Raw genomic sequence first — 13696 nt, forward strand, 5'->3', positions numbered from 1 at the left:
ACAGGTCAGTGACATAGTAAACGATTGCTATCCATCTGAGCCTGATTCTGCCTGTGTGACTTCAGATTATGTAATGGATTATCAATAATACACAAATATTGAAAATAATAAAGGAAATACTTGATAGGTTAGACTACACTAAGATTAGTTATGACTGTTCTTAGAAACAGACAACCACATGCAACAACATGAACATGTTTCATAAACTTTGAGTTCAGAGAAAATAGTAAGTCAAAGAAGAAAGATTAGTGTATGAAAAAATTGCTAACAAAGAAAATGATATATTGTATAGGTATACATATGTATTGGAAATAGAACCATTTTAAAAAGAGGCATTATAACACAAATTCAGGATATTTATTAGTTTTGGGGGAAGCAGAGAAAGATGTGATTGTTAGGAGGAGGTGTCTACAGTACCCATTTTGTTCTGTTTCTTAATCTGGGGGATGGGTACACTGGTGTTAATATTATTCTTTAAGAGCCCAGTATTCATTTTATGCACTTTTTGTATGTATGATATATTTTATAGGAAACAACCACAAACTACTAAAATGCATCAAAACTCATTATTATGTGTACTTCCATAAGTAATAAATGCTGTGTAATTATTTTATTTTGAAATGTTCTATTTTCAAAATTTGCCAGAGAAATTAATTTTCCTCCATATATTTACAATTAAATTTATTTTCCTATTAAGTAGCTCTTCCAAAATTTTGAACAATTGTCCACAAAGATACTCAACATTTCTTATTGGTTTTTAAAAAATTGTTTATTCTCTAGGAGGCAAGTAACCCTTTGTCTTACAGTATCCAAGTTCATTTAGTTTTTTATTTTGTTTTGATTTTGTTTATGACCTATTTGTAATATATAGATTTAAAAATTATTATGTATTTAATTCTATTGATCCTTTTTTTTCCTATTTTCACCTTAGGTATTATATGGAGAAAAAGATCCTTAGTTAAACATATTCTCCTGTATTTTATGGTTAAATTTCTATATACAAATTTTTATTTCAGTTGGATATTCATTTTTGGGACATGAGTTAAGAATCTAACTCCATTTTTCCAGGAATTTAGCCAGTTACATATTAACCACATACTGAACAATTTGTTTTCCCCAGTTAACAGCTATAGCAGTATTAATAACAGTGTGAAAAATTGACATGACTGGAACTGTTTTAAAATGGAGCTGGATGGGCCACTACAGAGACCACCTTCCCCGCCGTTGTCTGAAATGGTCCAGAACCTCTGGACTGGGCAAGTATGTGAGAAGTCAGCAGAAGGGACAATCTGCAAGTGGTAGGCTTTCTGGAGGTAGAACCTGCAGTCAATTCATGCATACACCAGAGTAGCTTGTCTTGTTAATACTCATAGAAAACTTCTGGTTTACAAATACACAAATACTTGTGTAATTGTCCCTTTCCTTTTCCTCAGAAAAACCCCTTGCTTCCATCCTACAAGCAGGAACACCATTTGAGTATCTACTTGAATCTACCCAAATAGCAATTCTTTGTTCTCAAATAAATGTTTGCTTGCCTCTCATTGAGGCTCTTCATGTTTAGCTTATTGATAGGAAAATATTATGTAAAATTTATTTTAATCAGATTAATATTTGAACATGGTTGAAAGTCAAACAATGCAGAAAATATTGTGATGCATATGACAGCCCATCTCTCCCTGCCCTGCCCTCTCCCATATTACAACCACAGCATCTTTGAAATGCAATTCTTGGGTACATGAAGGAACCGAGGATGCATCAGAAAAAATGAATCAGCTCTCCAGGGAGAAATTACAATTTGAGACCAAACAGTAGTGAGTCATATGTTTTAAAACAAAATCCTATTTTTCCTTTGAAAATTATATTAACAATTCTATCTTAATGAAAAATAGGATATGTCATTTCTCCTGTAATTTCAAAGTCCTGCCACCACAATTTTGTGGAGACCTGCACATTCTGGTTACCTTCTCCCAAACAGGAAGTGTCGCATCACAGAGCAGGGATGTTCATTGTCATATGCCAAATATATCTGCTGACTGCATCCTAATCCACCCAAACACACCACTCCCCTCCACTTTGTTATTCACAGTAAATAACATCCTCACATTATACTGATTTACATATGGAGGGAAAATGTAAGTTCTTGTGGCCAGGATGCTCACCTAACCCTGACCTACTTGCCCACTGTGCTCTTGCAATTCTATCTCATGCTTATGTAATACCTGGCCTACTGTGCAGGCGCATGCTTGTACATGTGTTGACAATGAGCATTATTGTCTGAGCCACATAAAGATCTCTGCCCAGTGCTTTGCTTGGATTGTGAAATGTGGATTTCAGACTTGCTATATGAGGATGCAGTGGATGTAACCTTAATGCTCCACTGGTGGCCAGGAGAATATAGCTGGATATGAACCATTTTCCCAGTGCTCTGTTATGTTTTCCAGTCTCAGTGAATCCAGAGTGAACTTGCCCAGACCTGAAATCCTCTGGAGCTACAACATGTATCAGAAGCCCTAGGTTTGATAAATTTGGGTCAGAAAAAAAATTAAAGAGGATATGGAGGCAGATTAGTTTATTTCTCTAACCAACAAAGTTTACTTGTAGAACACATAAAAAGCTAAGAGCATGAAGTTTAAAATAGTTTCATAATCTGGTTCTTTTGAAAGCTGAGCTTTTTTTAGATATCAAGGGAACTAAGAAAACACAATATTTCAAACAGTATAGAAACAAAAAAATAAGGAAGGAAAGGCAAGAATAATAAAAAAAGTTCCCTTGGCAGCAAAGTACTTTTTAATGTGAAAGTAGAGGGGTTATTCTGGAATTATAGCAGGGCTCATAGAATATTTAAGTCCTCTGTTTTATAAGGTACATTTCAGTAGATTAAAAACAGAGAAAACAAATCTTAACTGCCCTAATTAGATTTCAGAAATGAAACATAAAAAAACTGTCCAGAGGTTTTTATAAGTGCTCAATATTCTCTTTTAAAATATTCAAAGGAACTTGAAAAATATTACATATGTTTTATATATATACACGTGTGTGTGTGTATAATGTTATAAAGTATACTATATGTCTAATAATAAATACCTACATACCTACATTTCCCCCTGGTTACACATATATAATTGGATCAATTGGTTACTAAATAATAATTATTGCATTTTCTCTGGGTGGCATAAAAGTGTAATCATTTAAGAAAAGTTCAACATCTATAAAACATTTTAATATGTGAAAAATAAATGATCGGCCATAAAAATTAAACTATTAGTAAATAAATAGGTATGGTATTATCCTAGGAAAATGAGTAATCCTTGTGAGTTAAAGAAAACCTTCAGAATTATTTATAATTAGAAACATTTTTGAAATTGGAATGTAATTGACATATACCATTGTGTAAATTTAAGGTATATAATGTGTTGATTTGATACATTTATATGTTGCTATATGATTACCACAGTAGCATTAGCTAAAACTTCTATTACGTGGTATAATTATTTCCTGTATGTGGTAAGAACAGGTAAGATGTAGCTTCTCAGCAACTTTGAAGTGTATAATACTGTTGTTGACTATACTCAACTATGCTGTGCATTAGATCTCCAGGACTCATCTTCAGGTTGCAAATTTGAATCTTCTAGTATTTCCTCTATTACACCCACACCCCCATCCCCTGGCAAACACCGTTCTACTGTCTGTTTCTGTAAGTTTGGCTTTTTTATATTCCACAATTTATTGATATTATACAGTACTCCCCTTTCTCTGTCTGACTTATCTCACTTAGCATATTGCCCTCAAGGCCCATCCATGTTATTGCAAATGAAAGGATTTTCTTCTTTTCCATGGCTGAATGATATTGCATTGTATATGAAAAATATATTTATGTTGTGTGTGTGTATACATGTGTATACACATTCATCATTTTTTTACCCATTCATCCATTGATTGACAAATAGGTTGTTTCCATATATTGGCTATTGTGACTAACGTTTCAATTAACATGAGAGTGCAGATATCTTTTCAACATCCTGTTTTCATTTCATTTGGATAAACAGCTAGAATGGAGATTGTTGGATCATCATATGGTGGTTTTATTTTTAATATTTTTAGGACTTTTGTACTGTTTTCCATAGTGGCTGTTAACAATTTATACTCTTACCAACAGTGTACAAAGGTTATCTTTTCTCCACATCCACACCAGCATTTGTTTGTTATTTCTTGGCTTCTTGATGATAACCATTTTATCAGGTGTGATGAGATAGTTCTTTATGGTTTTGATTTGCATTTTCCTGATAGTTAGTGGTGTTGAGCATCTTTTCATCTACCTGTTGGCTATTTGGATGTCTTCTTTAGAAAAACATTGATTTAGTTCCATTTAAAAATTTTTAAATCAAACTATTTGTCTTTTTATTGTGTTGTATGAGTTTGCATATATGTATTTTGGATATGAATGCCTTATGCGATATACGGTTTGCAAATAATTTTCCCTATTCCATAGGTTGGCTTTTAATTTTGTTGATGATTTCTTTCACTGTATAAAAGTTTTTTACCACAATATAGTCCTATTTGTTGATTTTTACTTTCATTGCTTGTGCTTTTGGTGTCATATTAAAAAAAATATTTCCAGTAGTATTATCAAGAAGTTTCCTGTGTTTTCCTCTGGGAGTTTTATCAAGTGTTATGTATAAAGTTTTAATACAATTCAAGTTAATTTTTGTGAGTAGTGTATGATAGGGGTCTAATTTCATTCTTCTTTATATGGCTGTACAGTTTTTCCAACACCATTTGTTGAATATAATACTTTCCCCATTAAATGTTCATGGTTTGCTTGACAAATATTTGTTTACCATGTATGTGGGGCTTTATTTCTGGTCTCTCTGTTCCATTGGTCTTGATATCTATTTTATAGACATCTGAGTACTGACTTATATTAAGCAAATTTTAACAGATCTTAAGGGAATAATAGACAACAATTCACTAATTGCAGGGGACTTTAATACCCCACTATCAGTAATGGATAGATTGTCTAGACAGAAACTCTACATGGAATTGTTAGAGTTGAACTACACTTTAGAACAAATGCACTTAATAAAAATACATAGAACATTCCATCCAACATCAACAGAATACACATTCTCCTCCATTGAACATGGAACAATCTCTAGGATAGATTATATGATAGGCTAGTAAACAACAAATATAAGAAGAATGAAATCATGCCAACCATCTTCTCTAAGCACAGAAATCAAGAAGAATGGAAAAGTGAGAAGATGTTAAAATATATGGAAACCAAACAACACATTTCTAAACAACCACTGGTTCAAAGAAGAAATGAAAAGGGAAGTAAAACCTTACTTCAAAACCAATGAAAATGCAAATACAACATACTAAATATTGTCGCATATAGCAAAAACAATTTTGAGAGGATAGATTAAAGCAATAAATGTATATAATGAAATATTAGAAAGATCTCAAATAAACAACCTAACTTTATACCTCAAAGAAATAGAAAAATGATACATTAAGCCCAAAATGAGCAGAAGGAAGGAAACAACAAAGATCAAAGTGGACATAAATGAAACAGAAACTATAAAAACAATAGAAAGGGTAAACAAAACTAAGAGCTGGGTCTTCAAAAAAAGATAAACAAAAGTGGCAAATCTTTAACCATGCTAAGAAAAGAAGAAGGAAGACAAAACTGGAAATTAAAGGGAAAATGTTACAACTGATACTATAGAAATACATAGGGCCATTAGAGACTATGATGAACAATTATATGCCGACAAATTAGGTAACCTAGAAGGAATAGATACATTTCTAGAAACACATAACTACGAAGACTGGATCAGGAAGAAATAGAAAATCTGAACAGGCCAATAATGACTAAAGAAATTGAATCAAAATCAGAAAACCCCAGCCTCCCCAGGTGAATTCTACCAAAGATGATCAGCATTACATTGATGCCAAAACCAGATAAAAGAAATTATAAGGAAAGAAAAACTAGGCAAGTATAACCCAGATGAATGTAGATGCAATATTCTTAATAAAATAGCAAACAAAATTCAAGAACACATAAAACGGATTACATATCATAACCAGGTGGGATTTGTTCCTTGACGACAAGGATGGTTCAATACATGCAAATAAATAAATGTAATACATCACATGACTAAAACAGAAAATAAAAATCACATGATCATCTCAATAGAAAAAGCATTTGACAAAACTTAAAATCTTTCATGATAAAAAACCTCTTAACAATCATCAGACTGTGTTTATAATAGCTCAACAAGTGAGTTAAGTTAGACAGTAAGATAGTAAAGAAGCTAACCCTAAACCTTTGGTAACCACAAACTTAAAGCCTGCAATGGCAATAAATTCATACCTTTCAATAATCACCCTAAATGTAAATGGTCTGAATGCACCAATCAAAAGACACAGAGTAATAGAATGGATAAAAAAGCAAGATCCATCCATATGCTGCTTACAAGACACTCACCTCAAACCCAAAGACGTGCACAGACTTAAAGTCAAGGGATGGAAAAAGATATTTCAAGCAAACAACAGAGAGAAGAAAGCAGGTGTTGCAATTCTGGTATCAGACAAAACAGACTTCAAAATAAAGAAAGTAACAAAAGACAAAGAAGGACATTACATAATGATAAAGGGCTCAGTCCATCAAGAGGATATAACCATTATAAATATATATGCATCCAATACAGGAGCACCAACATACCTGAAACAAATATTAACAGAACTAAAGGAGGAAATAGAATGCAATGCATTCATTCTAGGAGACTTCAACACACCACTCATTCCAAAGGACAGATCAACCAGACAGAAAATAAGTAAGGACACAGAGGCACTGAACAACACACTAGAACAGATGGACCTAATAGACATCTACAGAACTCTACGTCCAAAAGCAACAGGATACACATTCTTCTCAAGTGCACATGGAACATTCTCCAGAATAGACCACATACTAGGACACAAAAAGAGCCTCAGTAAATTCCAAAAGATTGAAACCCTACCAACCAACTTTTCAGACCACAAAGGCATTAAACTAGAAATAAAATGTTCAAAGAAAGCAAAAAGGCTCACAAACACATGGAGGCTAAACAACACGCTCTTAAATAATCAGTGGATCAATGACCAAATCAAAATGGAGATCCAGCAATATATGGAAACAAATGACAACAACAACATTAAGCCCCAACTTCTGTGGGACACAGCAAAAGCAGTCTTAAGAGGAAAGTATATAGCAATCCAAGCATATTTAAAAAAGGAAGAGCAATCCCAAATGAACGGTCTAATGTCACAATTATCGAAACTGGAAAAAGAAGAACAAATGAGGCCTAAGGTCAGCAGAAGGAGGGACATAATAAAGATCAGAGAAGAAATAAATAAAATTGAGAAGAATAAAACAATAGTAAAAATCAATGAAACCAAGAGCTGGTTCTTTGAGAAAATAAACAAAATAGATAAGCTTCTAGACAGACTTATTAAGAGGAAAAGAGAGTCAACACAAATCAACAGTATCAGAAACGAGAAAGGAAAAATCACGATGGACCCCGCAGAAATACAAAGAATTATTAGAGACTACTATGAAAAGCTATATGCTAACAAGGTGGGAAACCTAGGAGAAATGGACAACTTCCTAGAAAAATACAACCTTCCAAGACTGACCGAAAAAGAAACAGAAAATCTAAACAGACCAATTACCAGCAACGAAATTGAAGCGGTAATCAAAAAACTACCAAAGAACAAAACCCCCGGGCCAGATGGATTTACCTCGAAATTTTATCAGACATACAGGGAAGACATAATATCCATTCTCCTTAAAGTTTTCCAAGAAATAGAAGAGGAGGGGATACTCCCAAACTCATTCTATGAAGCTAACATCACCCTAATACCAAAACCAGGCAAAGACACCAACAAAAAAGAAAACTACAGACCAATATCCCTGATGAACGTAGACGCAAAAATACTCAACAAAATTTTAGCAAACCGAATTCAAAAATACATCAAAAGGATCATACACCATGACCAAGTGGGATTCATCCCAGGGATGCAAGGATGGCACAACATTCGAAAGTCCATCAATATCATCCACCACATCAACAAAAAGAAAGACAAAAACCACATGATCATCTCCATAGATGCTGAAAAAGCATTTGACAAAGTTCAACATCCATTCATGATAAAAACTCTCAGCAAAATGGGAATAGAGGGCAAGTACCTCAACATAATAAAGGCCATCTATGAAAAACCCACAGCCAACATTATATTGAACAGCAAGAAGCTGAAAGCACTTCCGCTGAGATCGGGAACTAGACAGGGATGCCCACTCTCCCCACTGTTATTTAACATAGTACTAGAGGTCCTAGACACGGTAATCAGACAAAACAAAAAAATACAAGGAATCCAGATTGACAAAGAAGAAGTTAAACTGTCACTATTTGCAGATGACATGATACTGTACATAAAAAACCCTAAAGACTCCACCCCAGAACTACTAGAACTGATATCGGAATACAGCAAAGTTGCAGGATACAAAATCAACACACAGAAATCTGTGGCTTTCCTATATACCAACAATGAACCAACAGAAAGAGAAATCAGGAAAACAACTCCATTCACAATTGCATCAAAAAAAAAAAAATACCTAGGAATAAACCTAACCAAAGAAGTGAAAGACTTATACTCTGAAAACTACAAGTCACTCTTAAAAGAAATTAAAGGGGACACTAACAGATGGAAACGCATCCCATGCTCATGGCTAAGAAGAATTAATATCGTCAAAATGGCCATCCTGCCCAAAGCAATATACAGATTTGATGCAATCCCTATGAAACTACCAGCAACATTCTTCAATGAACTGGAACAAATAATTCAAAAATTCATATGGAACCACCAAAGTCCCCGAATAGCCAAAGCAATCCTGAGAAAGAAGAATAAAGTAGGGGGGATCTCACTCCCCAACTTCAAGCTCTACTATAAAGCCATAGTAATCAAGACAATTTGGTACTGGCACAAGAACAGAGCCACAGACCAATGGAACAGACTAGAGACTCCAGACATTAACCCAGACATATATGGTCAATTAATATTTGATAAAGGAGCCATGGACATACAATGGCGAAATGACAGTCTCTTCAACAGATGGTGCTGGCAAAACTGGACAGCTACATGTAGGAGAATGAAACTGGACCATTGTCTAACCCCATATACAAAAGTAAACTCAAAATGGATCAAAGACCTGAATGTAAGTCACGAAACCATTAAACTCTTGGAAGAAAACATAGGCAAAAACCTCTTAGACATAAACATGAGTGATCTCTTCTTGAACATATCTCCCCGGGCAAGGAAAACAACAGCAAAAATGAATAAGTGGGACTATATTTAGCTGAAAAGCTTCTGTACAGCAAAAGACACCATCAACAGAACAAAAAGGATCCCTACAGTATGGGAGAATATATTTGAAAATGACACATCCGATAAAGGCTTGACGTCCAGAATATATAAAGAGCTCACACGCCTCAACAAACAAAAAACAAATAACCCAATTAAAAAATGGGCAGAGGAACTGAACAGACAGTTCTCCAAAACAGAAATACAGATGGCCAACAGACACATGAAAAGATGCTCCACATCGCTAATTATCAGAGAAATGCAAATTAAAACTACAATGAGGTATCACCTCACACCAGTAAGGATGGCTGCCATCCAAAAGACAAACAACAACAAATGTTGGCGAGGCTGTGGAGAAAGGGGAACCCTCCTACACTGCTGGTGGGAATGTAAGTTAGTTCAACCATTGTGGAAAGCAGTATGGAGGTACATCAAAATGCTCAAAACAGACTTACCATTTGACCCAGGAATTGCACTCCTAGGAATTTACCCTAAGAATGCAGCACTCAAGTATGAGAAAGATCAGTGCACCCCTATGTTTATCGCAGCACTATTTGCAATAGCCAAGAATTGGAAGCAACCTAAATGTCCATCTATAGATGAATGGATAAAGAAGATGTGGTACATATACACAATGGAATACTACTCAGCCATAAGAAAAGGGCAAATCCAACCATTTGCAGCAACATGGATGGAGCTGGAGGGTATTATGCTCAGTGAAACAAGCCATGCAGAGAAAGAGAAATACCAAATGATTTCACTCATCTGTGGAATATAAGAACAAAGGAAAAACTGAAGGAACAAAACAGCAACAGAATCACAGAACTCAAGAATGGACTAACAGGTACCAAAGGGAAAGGGACTGGGGAGGATGGGTGGGTAGGGAGGGATAAGGGGGGGCAGAAAAAGAGGGGTATTAAGATTAGCATCCATAGCGGGGTGGGAGAAAGGGGAGGACTGTACAACACAGAGAAGACAAGTAGTGATTCTACAAGTTTGCTACGCTGATGGACAGTGACTGTAAAGGAGTATTTAGGGGGGACCTGGTATAGGAGAGAGCCTAGTAAACAAAGTATTTGTCATGTAAGTGTAGATTAATGATTAAAAAAAAGCAGTTCCTGTGTGGTGACCTCCAATGAGTTCTACACAATGATATAAAGGGCATATAAAAGTGTAGGCAAAGGGTCTGTTTGTGTTTATACAGAGGATCAAAGCCTAATTGGGCTACCCCGAAAATGAACTAAGATACGATATGAAAAAGAACTTCCAACATCAGCACTCTCGGGAAGACTCATGACAGAAGATGATCAGCAAAAATAAAACTCCAACAAAGATCCACGCACTGCCACAGGTGTAGATGCACTCATCCCACCAGTTCCTGGACTTGCCATGGGAATGATGAAGGAGATATCTAAGCTGGCCTGTGCATACAGTAAAACAAAAAATTGTACTGGAACTATACTGTTGGAACTCAACCAAGAATTAGGAGAAGTGCAAATTGTAGCACTCCAAAATTTTACAACCACAGACTATTTATTGTTAAAAGAACATATGGGATGTGAACAGTCCCCAGGAATGGGTTGTTCTAATTTATCTCAAATCTCTCAGACTGTTTAAGTTCAGTTGGACAATATCCACTATATCATAGATAAGTTTTCACAAATGCCTAAGGTGCCTAACTGGTTTTCTTGGTTTCACTGGAGATGGCTGGTAATTACAGGTATGCTTTGGTTATGTAACTATACTCCTATTATGTTAATGTGTGTGCACAAGTTAATTAGTAGTTTAAAACCTATCCATGCTGAAGTTACTCTACAAGAAGATATGTCAAAGAAATAATCAATCTTCCCAGGTTTTCTTCTGCCTGCTACTTCTATAGCTTTTCTTCTTCCTACCTAATCACAACCTTTAAATAGAACTCGTGCCACATATCGAATTTACCGAGTATCATAATTCTTCCAAGTGGTAAAGACACCTCAAGACAAATGCTGGGCATAGAAGCCACAGGGCATAAATATGCAAAGAAGTAAAAAGCTAACCTTTTCAAACAATAAGGCTTCTCTCTCACTTACCAACTTAACATTTCCCTGTATGGCCCCGGAAGATGACTGGTTAGCCAGAGAAGGGTAAGATTCCTCAAGGGAGGAACAACCTAAGACAGGCACAGTCGCAGGGGGCCATCTGGTGAGAAAATGGGGAGCAGCAGAGGCGAGGCTTAGAACCTCCCCCCTCATGTTCTGAGAGAAATCTTCTGCATACATGGATGTTTATTGCCCTCGTCTATCTCGGATTAACACATAGTCTACAGGCACACACCTGATCATCTACATTTGCTCTCTTACAACACTAAACTCTGTTTTCTACCTTTATCTCGTATCTACCTACCACTTCAGCATTTTATTAAAAATAATAATAATAGAGAAATGTGGTATCCACATATAAATCAAGTTTAAAAATCAAATGAGTATTCATATTTGAACTGACTGTTTATAGTTCATAATGCATGAGCAAAACCAAAAGTTTCTGTGATGACTGCCCTTGCACTGTTCACCATGTAACTTATTCACTATGTAAGAATTTGTACTCCATGTAAGAATTTGTTCGTTATGCATCAGAAGATTGGAGACTGGCGAAAATTAGGCTTGGGGTGGATTAATGATTGTGCATTGAGTATTGACCCCCCTATACAGAAATTTATTGTTGTTAACAACTATTTGATCAATAAATATGAGAGATGCCCTCACACAAAATATATATATATATATATATATATATATATATATATATAAACACACTTCCAATTGTAAAATAAATAAGTAACCGGGATGTAATGTATAGCATAAGGAATATAGTCAAAATATTGTAACAACTTGGTATGGTGATAGCTGGTACCTAGAATTATCATGTATATAAATGTTGAATCACTGTGTTGTACACCTGAAACTAATGTAATGTAATACTGTGTGTCAACTACCCTTCAATAAAAAAAAAAAGAAATAGGAAAAAAAAAAAAAAACTTCTCATTACATTAAAAAAATTTAAAAAAAAAACAACAAAAAACCTCTTAACAGATTGGGTATAGAAGAAACATACCTCAACATAAAAAAGACCATATATGGCAAACTCACAGCTAACATTGTACTCAATGGAGAAAAGTGAAAGTGTTTCCCTTAGATAAATAATAAGCAAAGATATCCACTCTCACCACTCCTATTTAGTATAGTACTAGAAGTCCTAGACAGAGCAATTGAGCAACAAAGAAAGAAAAGGCATCCAAATTGGAAAGGAACAAGTATGTTTCTATTTGCTGGTGATATGATATTATATATAGAAAATCCAAAAGTCATCAAAAAACTTGGAGTTTCTCATCAATTTCAGTAAAGTGGCAGGATATAACATCAACATGCAGAAATCAATTGCATTCTATTTAACTAATGAGGAAACAACTAAAAAAGAAATAAAGAAAACTATCCCATTCATAATAGCACCAAAATGGATAAATTACTTAGAAATAAATTTTGTCAATGAAAAAAGATCTGTACAATGAAAACTGCAAGGCTAAAAGTAATTGAAGAAGACACAAACAAATGGAAAAATACATCTTCTGTTCATAAATTGAAAAAATTAATATTGTTAAAATGGTGGTCATACTATCCAAAGTCATATATCAATTCAATGCAATTGCAATCAAAATACCAAGGGCATTCTTCACAGAAATAGAAGAATTCTAAAATGTATGTGTCACAAAAGACCCCAAATAACCAAAGCAACCCTAAGGAAGAAAAAAAAAAAGCCTAAAGTATCAGTCTTCTGGATTTAAAATTATATTACAATTCTTATAAAAAATTGCAAACAATATAGTTTGCGAAATTGGGGCAAAAATAGATAATTCAACCAATGTAACAGTTTAGCCTAGAACTAAATCCCTGTGCATACTGTCACCTATTTGACAGTCCTGTATCACACCACTCACAAAAATTAACTCAAATGGATCAAAGACTAAAATGTAAGACTTTTTACCCTAAAACACCTAAGAGGAAATGTAGGAAAGAAGCTCATTGATATTGGTGTTGGTAATAAGTTTTTGAGCATAACACCGGAAGCACTAACAACAAAAGCAAAAATCAACATACAGGACTATATTAAACTCAAAAGCTATAGTATAGCAAAAGAAACAATAATTCTACAGAATGGAGAAAATTGTTGCAAACCATATATTGGATAAGGGATTAATATCCAAAATACATAAAGAACTCATAGAACTCAATTAACAAAAAAAAATCTGATTGAA

This window comes from Manis pentadactyla, chromosome 3 (assembly GCF_030020395.1).
Source record: "Manis pentadactyla isolate mManPen7 chromosome 3, mManPen7.hap1, whole genome shotgun sequence".
Taxonomy (NCBI): domain Eukaryota; kingdom Metazoa; phylum Chordata; class Mammalia; order Pholidota; family Manidae; genus Manis; species Manis pentadactyla.